The 16,367-nt window shown below is 40.0% G+C and overlaps 1 long non-coding RNA gene across 1 annotated transcript; it reads right to left on the bottom strand.

The window, feature by feature from the left end:
- Positions 1-1,485: 1,485 nt before the first annotated feature.
- Positions 1,486-7,784, bottom strand: LOC141736460 (uncharacterized). Its single transcript, XR_012584965.1, has 3 exons — positions 7,701-7,784; positions 4,157-4,246; positions 1,486-2,855 (listed from the first exon to the last, which is right to left on the bottom strand). It is a non-coding gene; the product is annotated as an uncharacterized LOC141736460 (long non-coding RNA).
- Between the last annotated feature and the right edge of the window lie 8,583 nt (positions 7,785-16,367).

Below are 16,367 nucleotides of genomic sequence, written 5' to 3'. Positions count from 1 at the left end.
GGAAAACACATCCTCTGGTTACTCTGATTATCAAAGTGGTTATAAATACAATCATCCTTCTTTTTCTCTTTCCTCTGTAATAGCTGTAATTCTTAAGATGTGAACATCGTGACCTGTTTTCCAGGTCTTCAATTTTATTATCAAAATAGTGTAATCTTTTCTGAATCACTTGAAAATCTCACTTGGAACAAATGCTTAATTCTTTCACAAAGCAGGCTCCTTTTTTAGTTCTCTTATGCTTTCCTGCAGTTACTTTTTCCTGTTTTCAAGAGTAAAATCTTAGTAATCTATAGTGACTTGTACCAGCTATGTGTACTTTGGGGAGAAATTTCCAGACTGTTAGATTCTAAGGGAGGAAGAAACAATTGTCCTGATTTAGGCTGACCTTCTGTAAAACATAAACCAGAGAAGAGTAAGTCTTGTAATAAAATAACATTTTTTCTGTCTGCAGTCCAGCAAGACCCATCCTTTATTTAAACATTCAAATATGAGAAAAGAGGAATTTACTTTAGTGTTTAGTTTCAAGTTTCAGGACTGAAATACTAGTGATTTACAGTGACTGATGCAAATCTAGGAAAAATTTCATGACTCAAATTGTAAGGGTAGAAGAATCAATGATCCTCATCTAGGCTGACCTCCCATAAAAAGCACAGCAAAGAGCAGTGATTCTTGCATTAAGAAGTTTCTTCTCTGTTTTAGGTGGTTTGGGACTTCTAACTACTATTTGATTTTTAATCCATTTAAGGCAAGGTATTAAAAAACTCTAAATGTCTTTTACAAGGCTATGTCAATACATCTGAAGGTATAATTCAAACTTTCCTTATTGTTTAAGAATAAGAGGAAGTGAGATGTATTAAACTAGGTCATGTACCTGGATATAGGCTTCCTTCTTCACTAAATTATCAGCATTGCATGATTTTACTTTTCATTAGGTTGGCTGTACACTGTAAATCTTAAGGTCATTTCTCTGTTTAATTTCATGTTCAACAGTCACACTTTTCTGAGCTCTGGAATTTTCCAGAATCCCAGGATTTTGCAGGTGAAATCCAGCATCCTACAAATTTTTAAGTAGCATTTTCCCCTTTAGTGGATATTGCTGGGTATGACCTGTTCCATGAGAAATTAAGGAAATTGCTAAACTCTGGCGTTTTTATCTTAGATGTTATATCTTTTCTGCTCTTCTTAAGTTTTACAGATGTCCATTATTGACATACCTTGAAGTACAGGTAATGGCTTCTCTTCATAATTTAAACAGTAAGAGGAGGCTGAAGCTAGAGCAATGTCAGTGAATGTAATCTGTATAAGCATTTCCCCATTGCACCTTTGTTGAAAAGGATTTTTCTTGTTTTAAAACTCTTTCTCCCCAAGAAACAGAGAAAAAAAGATGATTGTCACACCAGGGTTTGTTATTCATATTCCAATTTACTGATGATAACACCGTTTTATTCGTTACAAACGAATGATGATGCTTCACTCATGGCACAGAATGTTGAAAGCTCAATAGATCCTGAGGAGATCCTCTCTCATCCCTTATTTCTTCATTTAGTGATATACCTGCTGAGGGTGTCAGGGCTCCTTATTTATTGACTAATTCTTCTGAATTAGGCCAAACTTTGTACTTTTGTTTCCAGTTGCTTATACATGAAAGCCTTTGTTCTAGCAGCTTCGTTAAGCAATTGATATGGGCATTTCTAATAAGCTTGAGAATGCCTATTTACTATTTTCTCACAAGGAACAGTTTCTTGCTTTTTTTTCTTTCCTTTTAAAATACCCAGTGAAATGAAGTTTTCTAAACTGCCAGTTATTTAATTCTTTCTTTCCCAGTAGTTTTAACACATTATGTCTTCACAAAAGTCCGAAAGTTGCTTAGGAACATTGTTTCTCTACATACCAAGCAAAAGAAGAACCTTTGCACTACTCTCTGAAAACAGTGTACCATTTAATAAAGCACGTGATTACAATAGATGTCAATAAATGTTGATAGCATAGTGTTAAAAGTCACATTACATTGTTGTATGTTAGCATGATATACATTTAATTAATACTCAAAGCACTGTTTGGAGTAGTTTTCCTTTAATTTCATGCAACCAGCTTGAAATAAACCTCTTATTTTCATGAATTTTTGAGATACCTCAAAATTTTGGCTGTCGAAGCACGTTCAAGAGGCAATGAACTGTTGCATTTGAAAGCTATTGAGGTACTGGAGCACATCCAAAGAAGAGCAACAAATCTGGTGAAGGGTCTAGAGAACAAATCCTGTGAGGAGCAGCTGGGGGAATCAGGATTGTTTAGTCTGGAGAAAAGGAGGCTGGGGGAGATCTTATCTTTCCAACTACCTGAAAGGAGGCTGTAGCGAGGTAAGGGTCAGTCTCTTCTCCCAAGGAAAAAGTGATAGGATAAGAGGAGATGGCCTCAAATTGCACCAGGGGAAGTTTAGACTGGATATTAGGAAAAATTTGTTCACTGAAAGGGTTGTCAAGCACCAGACCAGACTGCCCGGGGAAGTGGTGGAGTCACCATCCCTGGAGGTACTTAAAAGACGTATAGTCGTGGTGCTCAGGGACATGGTGTAGTGGTGGTCTTGGTAGTGCAAGGTTTACAGTTGGACTCAATGATCTTAAGGGTCTTTTCCAACCTAAAAAAATTTATGGTTCTATGATTTTCTCTTGAGGTCTTTACAGAGGATGGTTACAGAATAACAAGCTAAGACACTAAAATAAAATAAAAAGAGGTCATAAATTAAAATACTGAATTCTCAGCTCTAAAAGCTAGCATCACACTAGTCTTATCCACGTAGACTGTGCTTGATTCTTCATTGTGTGGTATCTCCGTGCTGTCGTTCACACCTGTTCAGTCTGTAAGGAGAAGGACATCATATTAGATTATAGTGCAGTTCTTGTTTGCAAAGTACAAACGACTTTAGAAAGTGTAAGATTACAGAGAACAGGAGGCAGCAGGGCATTCCTGTAGAAGACAATTAAAATATAGAATTTAAAATTGGCAAATAATTCATGGCAAGAAAGTAAAAGTTTGAAAATCAAACTGCAGCTGGAAGGTCTAAATAGCATTATAATTTCCGTGTTGTCTCAAGTGGCTAGGTTCATTAGCCAGGTTAGTATCATGCATCTGTTCATTCTGGCTGTAGGAAGAAAAGATATACAATGAAAGAGGATGGGAAGGACATTCCAGGTCGGAAGGATATGCATGAGAAGTACTGTGCTCTAGAGACTAAGGAGGTATGCTATTGTCTCAGTTTAGCTCTGTTTATGTGCTTTCATGTTTCTAATCCTTGACGCTTGATGAACACTGACTCCAATGTACTTTTGCCGTAGAATGGCAATTTGTGAAGGAAAGGTAGGTAGGTCTTGGCCACATTGTGAGGGCATCAGGAGTCTTTTCTGTACACAGGCAGGTGGAGACCAGTCAGCTGCTAAAGACAGCCAGATATCAGCAAAAGAGCTGATATCTAAGTTGCAAAGTTGAAGGTCACGCAGACTCAATGTGTGATGTTTTACATTTAGATTCACACATTTTATGAAATTTTCAATTACATACTATTGCTGATACATGGTTCCTCTCTTGCTTGCAACTGCTGATGAACACCTGCCTCAGAAAGCCTGAGAAACCCCGGCACACTGATTGCATTACAAAGAGAACTAGGCAACTGTTCAGAACCTGTCTTTTCTGTCCAGCAAGGTGGTGTCAATAGCCATACTCTGTGCCCACCAGGTCTTCATAAAACAGCATACAGTGATTTTTGTCTGGCAAATCACCTATTTAGAAGAGAGGGAGAACATACGCTATATCCTTTGCCACTCTCCTTCTTAATGTCCTCAACTGCTTGTTTGCATAGTAGTAGGTAGGTAGCATTCCAATAAACTTAAAAACAGCATGCAAAGATGCCATGAACACAGCTTTGAAAGGGAAATTCAACAGAAGATGATAAAATTCACTTCTGAGGACATTTTAATTTTCTTGAAAGTTTCAATGTGTAGTGAAATCAAATAGACATACTACAGCATGCACGCAGTGGAAAATACATTAGAAATGATGCACTAAAAAGCAACAGACTATATTACAGTGGGAAAAAGCCTATCGACCTCATTTTTAAGGTGATCAGATTCTTTGTAATCTCCAGGGAACTGTCAGAGCTTACCTCTAAATGGGGGGCTGCTTTCAAAAATGAATTTCAGGTCCTCCCTCTTCTAGAAGTGTTTAAAGAGATAATTGACAGCATTCTGGAAACCTAAAATAAAATAGATAGCAATAATTTTTAATGACCACTGATAGCTATTTACCCACCTATGCTTAAATAAATAGTGGTCATATTGTATCAGCATATACATAGATGTTGGGATCCCAGGATATCAGTCTGAAAAATTTCTGTAAATTACAGTTGAAACCAACAAGACAAATGAATGGCTTAAGAAAATGTGTGGTTTCTATCATAGGTCTGACTGATCCCACACTACATCTGCATCATTGTGTAAGATAATAAACCAGTAAGAATACCCTAGTTCTTATGATTTAACTAAAGAAGATGCACAAGGGGTAGGGGAAAGAAGTTGTGATGATTCTAATAATATAGAGAAGATAAATGGAGAGAAAGAGTTTTGTTTTTCATAGATCTGCAAATATGCAAAAAAATCAGATTACTATAAAATACCTGTCATACTCATCAAAATGTTTTTACATTTAAAATTTTAATATATTTCTTATGCAACCTAATTGAAAAAAATCACTCTGTAAATCAAGCCAAAGGAAGAATAAAGTTGAGAATGAGAACAACAAAAAAATTCTAAGTAAAACTTCTATTTGGACAGTAATATTAGAAAAACATTCTGCTTCAAGCAGCTGTTTTTCTTAAGAAAACCACATATTTTTGTTCTGACAAGTTTATACTTTTATAAAAGTCCTTTTATACATTCATAAAGTGGTAATGACTACACAAAAAATACTTGGTACAGAAACTGATCTAATAAGCTTAATTTCAAATACAAGTTGGTCTAAAAGACAGTCATATTAGTTGTTTCACACTGTATAAGGCGAGTGAGTCCTCTTGATGATGTCTCTTTTTTCTAAATCTGATACCACCCCGTCTGCTCCTGCAAGTGCAGCTGCAGGCAGTGGATACTGCCGGACATTAGTGATTTTAGAGGGAGGTAAAGGCATGGAAGTTTCCAAGAGACTCAATTTCACTGTGTCTATTACTTTTTCGCATCCTGCAAAACTCCACACAGTTCCATCTGGGAATTTCCACATTCGCCCACGCAGCACGTCAAATCCTAGGAGGTTAGTACGCGAGGCACCCACTAACACTTCCGCCCTGGTCATCCGCTGCTCTCCCGGCAACCAGAGGTTAATTTTTGCAACGGGGCATGTGTTTACCACACCATCAATTCCTGCGAAGTTGACTCTGCGTCTGGTGGGATTTATACCTAGAAGTTGTGCCGTTTCATTAGTGATTGCAGACATTTGGGCTCCGGTATCAATAATAAAGTTTACTGACATCCTCCGGGGTCCGACAGGAATGGCGATAATAGGTTCAGAATCTTTATGAGAGAGCCATTGAATAGCTAGTACCCGCCGGACAGGGTGGCTCACTGCCCTCCCCGGGGATAGGAGTTTTTTGACTGGGACTCTGACAAATCAATCAAATTACGCTCCGGTGCAGAAGGCACAATTTTCTCACAGCTTGGGGATTCTCTGGTTAGACTTTTCTCCCCAGCAGAATTATTCTTTCTAGTTAGAGATTGGACCAGTGTACGGAGATCTCCCGTAGGGACACCGTGCAAGAATTGTCGGGGCACCCCTAATTGTAGGGCTTTACGCCACAACTCATTCCGGTCCTTATCAGGCTTAAACCTTTCCACCGGTTTGGGGTTTTGAGTGTGAGTTCGGACTTGGCGAACCTTTCGGGCGTGTTCAGAGGATTTTTCGCTAGTTAGGCTGGCCCAGCCCATTCGGCGCCCATATTGGTCTATTTCCTGTACGTATTCATTCCAGGTGGGCATGTAGCGACGCCGGCCCCGCCCATGAGCATCCCGAGCCTCTCGTATACGATCTTGAGTACGAACAACAAATGGCTTCAGGCAATCGGGAAGACCACGGATGAGAGGGGCTAATCGATCGGGGTCGATAGCGGCTGACATTGGGGATTTCCGAAATTCCTCTCTGTCATACATGGCTTGCAGACAAGCTGCTTTCCGTATCGCCGCAAACAGTTCAGAGTAGCCTGTAGCTCTAATCTCTAATGGCTCTCCCCTCTCTCGCGGATCCATACCACCTGCCCAAAAGGCTGCTCGAGCGGTTAGGGAATAATTATGATCCCCGTCCCGTGTAGTTAAAAACACTCCTGGTCCCCAAGAGTCTCCTGCTTCTTCCTCACTCAACATAATTCTATCTCCTCCTTCAGAAGAAACTCGCCACACATACTCAACAGCTGATTCTTCTGGCCGCCTCGAATATTTTTCCCTTATTTTCGCTAACTCTGTTGGTGTCCACGGAATAGTACGCACAGTGTTGCGGACTTCCTCATCATCCTCATCAACTGTGGTTTCAGTTTTAATCAGAGGTCGTAAAGGAAAGACTCGAGATTTCACAGTAAAAGTCCTTCCCTCCTCATCTTCTTCCTCATCTTCACTATTAGACCAAAAATCTCCGGTCTGGGTTCCAGAATTTGGATAACACATTAATTTACGAATCTGTTGGACCTGGGTCGAGGGCTGCATTTTATCTAAGAGCCCAGTCACCCTTTCCAGTAACATTTTAAGTTGGTGATTTTCACTCCCAAGTTGAGCATTCCGGTTTCCTAAACATTCATTCTCACTCACAAGCTTATCAACTTGAGTTCTTAATTTTTCTCCTGTCTCCTTTTGAAAGGCTAGTGATGACTTCAACACCTCATTCTCCGATTTCAGGGTTGCATATTCTACAGCTGAAATCAGATTAGGAGCAGGGGTTTCCCTAGCTTCTTGTTGTGCACAAGATAAACAGGCGCCTAACACCGCACAAATCACACCTTTGCCTTTCCCCGCTCTGAGCTTCTGTGAAACCCGACACTCTTCAATACGTTCCACCACTTTCTCTTCATCCTTCCAAAATTTACGGGCCCACTCCTTCCCAGCCTGGGAAGGGGCACAATCATATTTTTGCAGCAGTTTATCCATGGCAATCCTGCCGACTACGCCAAAATTCTGTTGCGTGAAAAGGGGCAAAGCGGTTTTGGCAGAAGATAAACCCCCTTGCGTTCTAACACTCCTCACCGAGGTGGGAGGCTAGGTGCGGCTAGGTTTAAATTCTGAGTGATGCCCAATTCAGCACTATCAGTCCAATCGTGTTTAATATGTATTAAACTATTACGATTTGGATACACTAATAGTGGACTGCACCTTCAGTCTAGTCGTGCTCATGAACTAGCACGGCCACTCTGGAGTCTTTGGTCGCGTTCAGTGAGAAACCAAAACGACTAGCTACTTAAAAAAGTGCAGTTTATTTAAACAACAGATATATAGGTTCTTAGGATTGCCGGTGATAAATACACTGTCTGCAAAGCACATGCAAATGAAAGTATTGTTACATATACAAAACGCGCGACAAAGTTATAAACGATACAGCCTGGCTTTAAATGTAGAAAAAGAGAGTCTCTAGAGAAATTTCTAAGTTTCCCGAGGAAGCACTCGGTATAATCTAAGTCTTACCCAAAGGCGTCCCTATGGGGGGGAAGAGAGGCTCAGCCCGTCGACTGATCCCAGAAGTCAGCGATGGAATTCTTTGTGATGGTGTCTTCCCTGGGTATCCCCCCTCTCTTGGGCTATTTTTATACTATTTGTTATCTTCAAGGTGGAGTTTGAGTGACTTTAGTCATACATACTTTTATCATGATTGGTGTAAATTTCTCTCGCTTCACAATTAAAGGTATAGTTTACGAGAAATTCAGGGCGCAGACTCAAGAAGGAGTGGTCGCACCTTGGAGGCGGGTAGCCTTCGGGATGGAGGTGTGTTTTGGTATTATAATGACATTATAATGAGCAAAGTTCGCACAAAGGACAGCATTTCATCAAAATTTGACAAAAAGTTGGCTCTGAGCATCTAGCGGGCAGCTAATTGGCAGCTTATCTGTTTCATGGTATCATCCCATTCCTGTATCCGCTATACATCATAAGGTAAAGCCACGGAATAATTGCATCCCGTCCCGTACCTCATGTAGCTTATCAGGGAACCACAGATGTTGTGTCCTTCATGCCAGCTGCAGCTATTTTCTACCTCAGAAGCCTCTTGATTTTATACTTTTCCTTAATGTGTGAACAATGCTGTACTTTTGTATTTTTTAGCCAATTTAGTATTTATTCCACACACTGTCAATTGCTTTTCAGTCCAGCACAATTTGCATTTGCTTTACAAAAAAACCCCAAATCTCCCTCTAGCTAGCAAAGGATGAATACACTGCTGTATTCATATCTGTGTTTCATTGACAAAGGAAAATCAGGAAAAACTAAGAGTAAAACTAATGTTAGAGGTGGTTGGTTGGATGGTCACATCCAGAGGGTAGTGGGCAATGGCTCAAAGTCCAGATGGAGATCAATGACAAATGGTGTCCCTCAGGGGTCCGTACTGAGACCAGCACTGTTTAATATCTTCATCAATGACATAGACAGTGGGATGTGCATGCTCAGCAAATTTGCAGATGACACCAAGCTGAGTGGTGTGGTTGACATGCCCGAGGGACAGGATGCAACCCAGCAGACCTGGTCAAGATTGAAAAGTGGGCCCAAGTGGACCTCATGAGGTTCTACAAGACCAAGTGCAAGCTTCTGCACCTGGGTTGGAACACAGGCTGGGGGACGAAGGGATTCAAAGCCTTACTAAAAAGGACTTGGGAGTACTGATGGATGAAAAGCTGGACATGAGCCAGCAATGTGCACTTGCAGACCAGAAGGCCAACCGTATCCTGGTCTGTATCAAAAGAAGTGTCCAGCAGGTTGAGGGAGGTGATACTGCCTCTCTACTCCACTCTGGTGACACCCCACCTGGAGTACTGTGTCCAGCTCTGGAGCGCCCAACATAAAATGATGTTGTTTGGGCTGGGTTGGCCAATGACAAGATGACAGACACTCTCCCCCACCTCTCACTCTGAGGAGAGGAAGAAGAGAGATAAAGAGATTTTGAGTTTAGGAAAAAACCCTAAACTACTTCAAAGAAAAATCAATAATAATTTAAAAAAATGATATAATGAAATAGATACAATATATACAAATATACAAAAAACCATATCAAGCTCCCAGGGAGATGTCACTGTCAGCCACTGTGAAAGTTCCAGACTGGACTCAGTGATAAACAGGAACTGGAACACACTGACCGGGATCAAAAGGCAGATGAGCTGACGGGGTCCTCCTAAGACATCAGTCATTGAAGAAACAGTCCATTGAAGAAACAGTCCACTGAAGAAGAGCCCACTGGAGAAGATCTGAAGAAGACAAGCCCTTGGGAAATAGTCCTCAGAGAAGAGCCAGCCTGATCCCTTTCATCCCTCAGCTTTTATACTGAGCACAGCAGATGGGATGGAATACCCTATTGGTCAGTTTGGGTCACCTGACCTGTCCACAGGTGTAACCCTTCCACAGGGTAAACAACCAAGTCTGCTGACCCTGTTTGCCACAGCAACAAGTATAAGCAAGAGCCTCTCTCACTGAACAGAAAGTTGGCTCTGGTTCACTCCAAACCAGCACAGAATGACGTGTGTCTTTTGGAGCTGGTCCAGAGGCGGGCCACAAAGATGATCAGAGGGATGGAGCACCTCTCCTATGAGGACAGGCTGAGAGAATTGGGGCTGTTCAGCCTGGAGAAGAGAAGGCTCTAAGGAGACCTTGTAGCTTCCTTCCAGTACTTAAAGGGGGCTTATAAGAAAGATGCGGACAAACTTTTTAGCAGGGTCTGCTGTGATAGGACAAGGGGTAATGGCTTTAAACTAAAAGAGGGTAGATTTAGACTAGCTATAAGGAAGACATTTTTTACAATGAGGGTGGTGAAACACTGGAATGGATTGCCCAGAGAGATGGTAGATGCACCATTCCTGGAAACATTCAAGGTCAGTTTGTATGGGGCTCTGAGCAACCTGATCTAGTTAAAGATGTCCCTGCTCGCTGCAGGGGTGGGGTTGGATTAGGTGACCTCTAACAGTCCCTTCCAAACCAAAATATTCTATGATTCAATGATTCTTTTAATTGTCAGAATCTTGTAGTTGTTTTATGCATCAATTCATTTTTGTTGCTGTTGTTATTTTCTGTTTTGATATCGGAAAAAAAAAAAGCTTAAATCTTTTTACTGTCAAAATAATTATCAGTTGGCGTAATGTATACAGTCCTAATGATAAGGCTGGCAACAGACTATCTTGTCACTGCTAAGACAGAGGTTCATATACAAGAGAAAACTCCATTGACAGCAAGGCAGAAGCATCTGCAGTGAGCCAAAGATCAAACTAGGCTCCAGGGGTGAGTGCATGGCCTACAGATATATAAATAATTTGGAACAGAGTGTGTGTTTCTAAAGGGATTTATACTGCTTCTTTATACTGCCCATCCGCCGTTCTTATTTATGAAGCAGAACGCAACATAAAATTGTACTCTTGAGATCCTGAGATTTTTTAAATTTGACAATGACAGTACTTCTGCATTGTCAGTCCTAAATGCAGCTGATATTAAAAGTTCAAATCCATGTGGTTTGAACTGGCTAGTTCAGAATCAGAAATGTGATTTCCCTTTTAGGTTTCTTCAATGAAAAGAGATCAAATTCAGGCATGAAAATACTTGTATTTCAAGCCAAGACTACAAGTGCCCAAAGGGCACTTTGCAATTTCCCATTTAAAGTTAACACTTGCCTTTAACTCATTCAAGCAATAAATTCATGGCACAAACAAAACCCAGGAATGACTGTTATTTAAGTGAATGAAATGACAGTGAAAAAAAAAAAAAATCCTATTACATTTGCTCTACAAATCCATATGAAGAGTGGTTTTCAGGTCTGGTTGACTTTTTTTTTTTTAAACAAAACAAAAACCATTCTTTGTAGTCTGTGATAGAAAATAAAGGAGTATGACTTAAGCTGGCCAAAGTGAAACCTGAAAGGTTAACCTGAAAAAGATGTCTTGCAGGATTTCAAATTGGAGTAGAAGATAAGGTACAACATTCAGGCTATATTAAACCAAAGGTTGTTTTATATTTGCTCACCTTCAAGCAAACTGACTTGAAGGTCAAAGAAATGAATTGTCAATGTTATCAGGCCCTCTAGATTGCCCTGGGTACTACTCTTTCCCAATCAAATCATAATTAGGTAATTCTCCCAGCAAAACACTAGGTCTACAATGCAGTATAGCAATAGTAGGGAGCTTCTTTCCCTATGACTTACATTATATAAGTCAGTAAATGGACAATCTCAGTATAATTTGTCAAATTATTCTGGAATTAGACACAGATCTCTGATTCTCAAGCCCATGCTGTACCCCTAGTTAAGATTGTTATCATTTTACTACATCAATGTGTGTTTTCAGAGAAAGTTATGCAGATGGCAATATTGCTAGCTTCAAGTTTTTAGATAATACACATTTTGCTTATTTTTAAAAGAATTTCCTTTACCAGAGTCTGTTATAAACCATGTTTGTAAAGCCTATGGAGTTTTGTAAACTATTTGAAGATGGGTAGTATCTCTGTGGAGGTATACTCTGCCAAGAAGCTTTGCGAGAAATATCAGGCTGGCAAAGCTGGAGCAGCTCTGAAATGTCTTCAGCTGCATCTTCCTCATTTACAACTGCAGAGAGATGTGGTTGGCCTCAGTGACACTGGCAGTCTCCTGGCCTGTGAAAAGAAAGGTCGCTGTGGGAAGGGTTGGGAGTGTCAAATACAGTGGAAATGGCTCACAGTTGAAATGGCTAGCCTGCTAATGGAGAGGCAAAAGTTTCAGTGAGAATGCATACTTTGAGCTAGTCCCTCTATCTCTGATGTTTGCACCATCCATTTGAGCAGCAGAATCTGTAAACTGAACAGCAACTGGCTGTACACTGCAGGGGATACAGACATTTATATGAAAATAAAGTTGTTCTTTGATAGGTTGTATGTGCGGGAGAGGTAACCTTGCAGATCCTTCTAGTGAGTGACCTGAGTGATCAACAGATCAAAGAACACATATATATTTTAAAGGATTTCTTTCTGTTTGATGATTATCAAAACATCTGTTAAACAGATTTGGTAACGTCACTTAAAGTTGTAGGATTTATTAGGCTTCCAGTCTCCCATTACTTATAAAAATTATGGCCTCTTTCACAAAAGATGTTCCTAATTTCTTTCCTTCACAATGAAAACACAGTTATTGAAGGCAACTGTGAAATTTTAAAGACAACCGTTTAAACCTTTACGCTTCCAGAAAGGTTTCAGAGATGCTTTCCTGCCACCTCTGAACAATTATTAATCTTGTCTCACTGCTGTTTCTTCTTTCTTCCATCTTAAACCTGGTAGAGATAATTATCAGAGATCACCAATGCAATGTAGAAAGGAAAATTGTTAGGGACAAGAAAAATCATAGCAACCAAACAGAGCAGATCACTCACAGACACAAAGAGGCACCTCCTTGGATCCTTCTCCCATCCTTCACCCCCCAAAGCTAAGAGTCTACTGTTGGAAACCAAAGAGAGAAAGCACGTTTGTGGAGGTGAGGGAGGAGAAGGCACTGCTTGCTGACAGACGAGTGGGTTGGGCACCTGCAACAGCCACTCTGTGGTTTGATCGAATGGACATGGGAAGTGCCAGGGCTAAACGCCTCCTGGGAGGGGACTGTTCTGTTTCTCCATTGAAAACCCAAATGTTGATCCACCATGAGCATAACAAGCAAATGTAACGCATGTTAGTATGACAGTGCTATCAAGGCCAAATACAATTCATGTGAGTATTGAAGTGCTTGATAAATGCATGTTATTTGCCTGATAGGTTGAAGAAGTATTTTAACCAGTTTAGTAAGAACGCAAGATATTATCGGCAAAAAAGCCTGCATTTATGTTAGCTTCTTTCTTAGATCAGCAAACCTGACTTACTCTTACCTGAGGTGGTATTTTTTGGTATGGTTATAATTACAATTAATTAATTGCCTTGCATTTAGTATAAAGAAAAGCATATGAATTTTCATATTTAATTCCTTCTAAATCCTGAGTGCCTAAGAAGTACCTTGAGACTTATTCTGCTTTCGGTGCTTTTCCCTTGTAATTTTTCAATAAGCAAAAATGTCGGTTGCATTGGAACGATGTCATACAAACAATCGCAGTAGCCAGCTAAAATCCCTTATGCAGCACAGCATAGATACAATCATAGCTCACAGATACCTCCCCTGTGTTTTTATAGTGTTTTTATAAATTAAGTATTATCTCGTGCTGCTTAAAAAACCACAGACAAAATAAATAAATAAATAAATAAATAAACCAACCAACCAATTAAGATTCTATGCTATCCACCAACATCTGGAACTTTGCCCTTTGTCTTGAAAAACAAAAAGTCATATGAGGTGCACAAATAATTTACAAGATTCGCAAGGTTGTTCTCTGATGTTGTTCATGGCACCTGAGAATACAGGTCTGAGACTTACAAATTCAGAGTAGGCTCATTTGGAAAGGAAGCAGTTTCCAAACTGATAAGAATTAATCCAAAGGGTATGCTGCTCATTAGAGTTTTAAGAGGTTGTATTTCAAAGTTTCTCATGCTCAGTTGCTTCAAATCACCCATGCTTACAGACATCTAAAATATTCATGGTCTCTGGATTTCTTATGGGATAATAGGCATCAGGAATCCGGCATAAATACCAGTGTGTGAATTTTATTTAGTTAGTTAGTTGAAAAAAATGTGATACAATGTTCTCTAAGGTGTGGATCTGTGGATTAATACTGCTAGAAGTGATCATGCCCATATTAGAATGAGTTAGAAATGCTTATCCTCGTAAAGTGTAAAACAGTACACCCTGGTAAGTCAGTCAATCTTGCTGATTTATATAATGTGTTATTACTAGAAATATTTTTTACTGATTTGGAGAATGCTATTTTCAGTCTACATTTTGTTAATGGGGCAAAAAAAAAATCTAGCTGTTTAGAAAAAAGTAGCCTTTTACAACCATTCTACACACAATTAATACAAAAAGAGAGAGAGAGATTCAACTTTTATTTACAAACTCACTCTGCAGACACTATGGTGATTTATGTGTGTAGAGAATCTTCCCTACAATACTACTTTTGCAAAAATTAATTATGTTTTAGAGCCATAATAGTATGATAATATGATGCAGAAACTTTATCAAAAGCCTTATTAATTAATTCTAGCACTAGTCACTGATCATTAGTTCATGCACTGTAATAATCAGTTCCAGAATCAACAAATCCTATGTTCTCAGTTAATTTCTCTGTTTTTAAAAGGGAGCCATCTCTAACACTCTTTTAATAAAGTGAAAACGAATCCCTGATATTTGATAGATTAGAAAATGTTAATCAATTTACACTTTATTAAAAAAGTTTGAAAAAAACTTATGTTCCTATTATATTGCTATCAGGGTCTGGCAAAGGTTTATTATATCTCAGATTCTTGCCTTTTATCTGTAGCCATTATATTTTCTTAACTATATGAGAGTACATCCACACCCTTTTTGGGTTTTAGCATTTATGTAATCTTTTTTACTTCATAGTAGAATTTAGGTCAGCATTTCTAAATATTTATTATCTAATACTTTAATTTAATCTTGTCTGGCTGTAAATGTTACAGTATTTTATAGGAATGTTTAACAGTTATATGTTACTTAAAATATTACCGGAAGTCAGGCCCTGCAAATATTTGCACATTTGTTTTAAAGTATATAACTTACTCAAAGTGTTAGTTCAAAAATGCTTGGTGGGCTGAGATCATGACGTCCTACAGAATAATTCATATTACAGAAGAAAAAGTTAGGCAGAGAAGCAGGCAGACATAGTGTGTCTGTCTTAAGTTGACACTAAGAACTTTCCCTTTTTAAAACTCTGGTTTAAGATTGCCAAAAGTTATATTAGCTTCAGAAAAGTTGGGATTTTAAACAAGCTGCAGCAATCAAGTAGCAAACAAGAAGAGGATGCTCAAGAGGAGAAAAAAGAAATAATGCCATTTTGCAGCATGTCTAACAGGGGATACAATTTCAGAATTCCCAAATACTTCAGTATTTGGGACCAAATCCTTCCTGGAGTATACCACTGAAGTTTCGCTGAATTAATTGGAGTTATGCTGAAATAGTTTTTAAAGTGAATCTCTCCCCTCTCCCCATTCCCCTCCAATATTATCAGCTCCTCCATTAACTTAACAGCATCGCTGTCATGACTATCCATGAGCCCTGTATAGGTATTCCATATTTAAAATAAACTGTACAAAAATCTGAGCTGCATCAGAAGTAAACAAGTCCAGACTTATATTTTGGGCTGTACCTTGCCATAATGTGGTTCTTGCATGAAGAATTCACGGAATCACGGAATCACGGAATCTTCAGAGTTGGAAGGGACCTCTAGAGATCATCTAGTCCAACTCCCCTGCTAGAGCAGGATTGCCTAAAGCACATCCCTCAGGGCTGCATCCAGGCGGGTCTTGAAAATCTCCAGAGAAGGGGACTCCACACCCTCCCTGGGCAGCCTGTTCCAGTGCTCTGTCACCCTCACCGTAAAGAAGTTTTTCCATGTATTTGAACGGAACTTCCTATGTTCTAGCTTGTGCCCATTGCCCCTTGTCCTGTCACTGGGAACCAATGAAAAGAGCCTGGCTCCGTCCTCCTTAAACCCACCCTTTAGATACTTGTAGACATTAATCAGGTCCCCCCTCAACCTTCTCTTCTCCAGGCTAAAGAGTCCCAGCCCTTTCAGCCTTTCCTCATAAGGGAGGTGCTCCAGTCCCATAATCATCTTGGTTGCCCTTCGCTGGACTCTCTCCAGTAGTTCCCTGTCCCTCTTGAACTGGGGAGCCCAAAACTGGACACAGTACTCCAGTTGTGGCCTCACCAGTGCAGAGTAGAGGGGGAGAATGACCTCCCTCGACCTACTGGCCACAGTCTTCCCTATGCAGCCCAGGATGCCATTGGCCTTCTTGGCGACAAGGGCACACTGCTGGCTCATGGATAATTTACTGTCTACCAGGACCCCCAGGTCCTTCTCCTCAGAACTACTTCCCAGCATGTCCGCCCCTAACATATACTGGTGTTTGGCATTCTTCCTTCCCAGGTGCAGGACCCTACACTTGCTTTTGTTGAACCTCATTTGGTTCTTCTCTGCCCAGCTCTCCAGCCTGTCCAGGTCACGCTGGATGGCAGCACGGTCCTCTGGAGTGTCGGCCACC

The sequence above is a fragment of the Larus michahellis genome, chromosome Z (assembly GCF_964199755.1).
Source record: "Larus michahellis chromosome Z, bLarMic1.1, whole genome shotgun sequence".
Classification (NCBI taxonomy): Eukaryota; Metazoa; Chordata; class Aves; order Charadriiformes; family Laridae; genus Larus; species Larus michahellis.
This window is presented reverse-complemented; position numbering and strand designations above follow the sequence as displayed.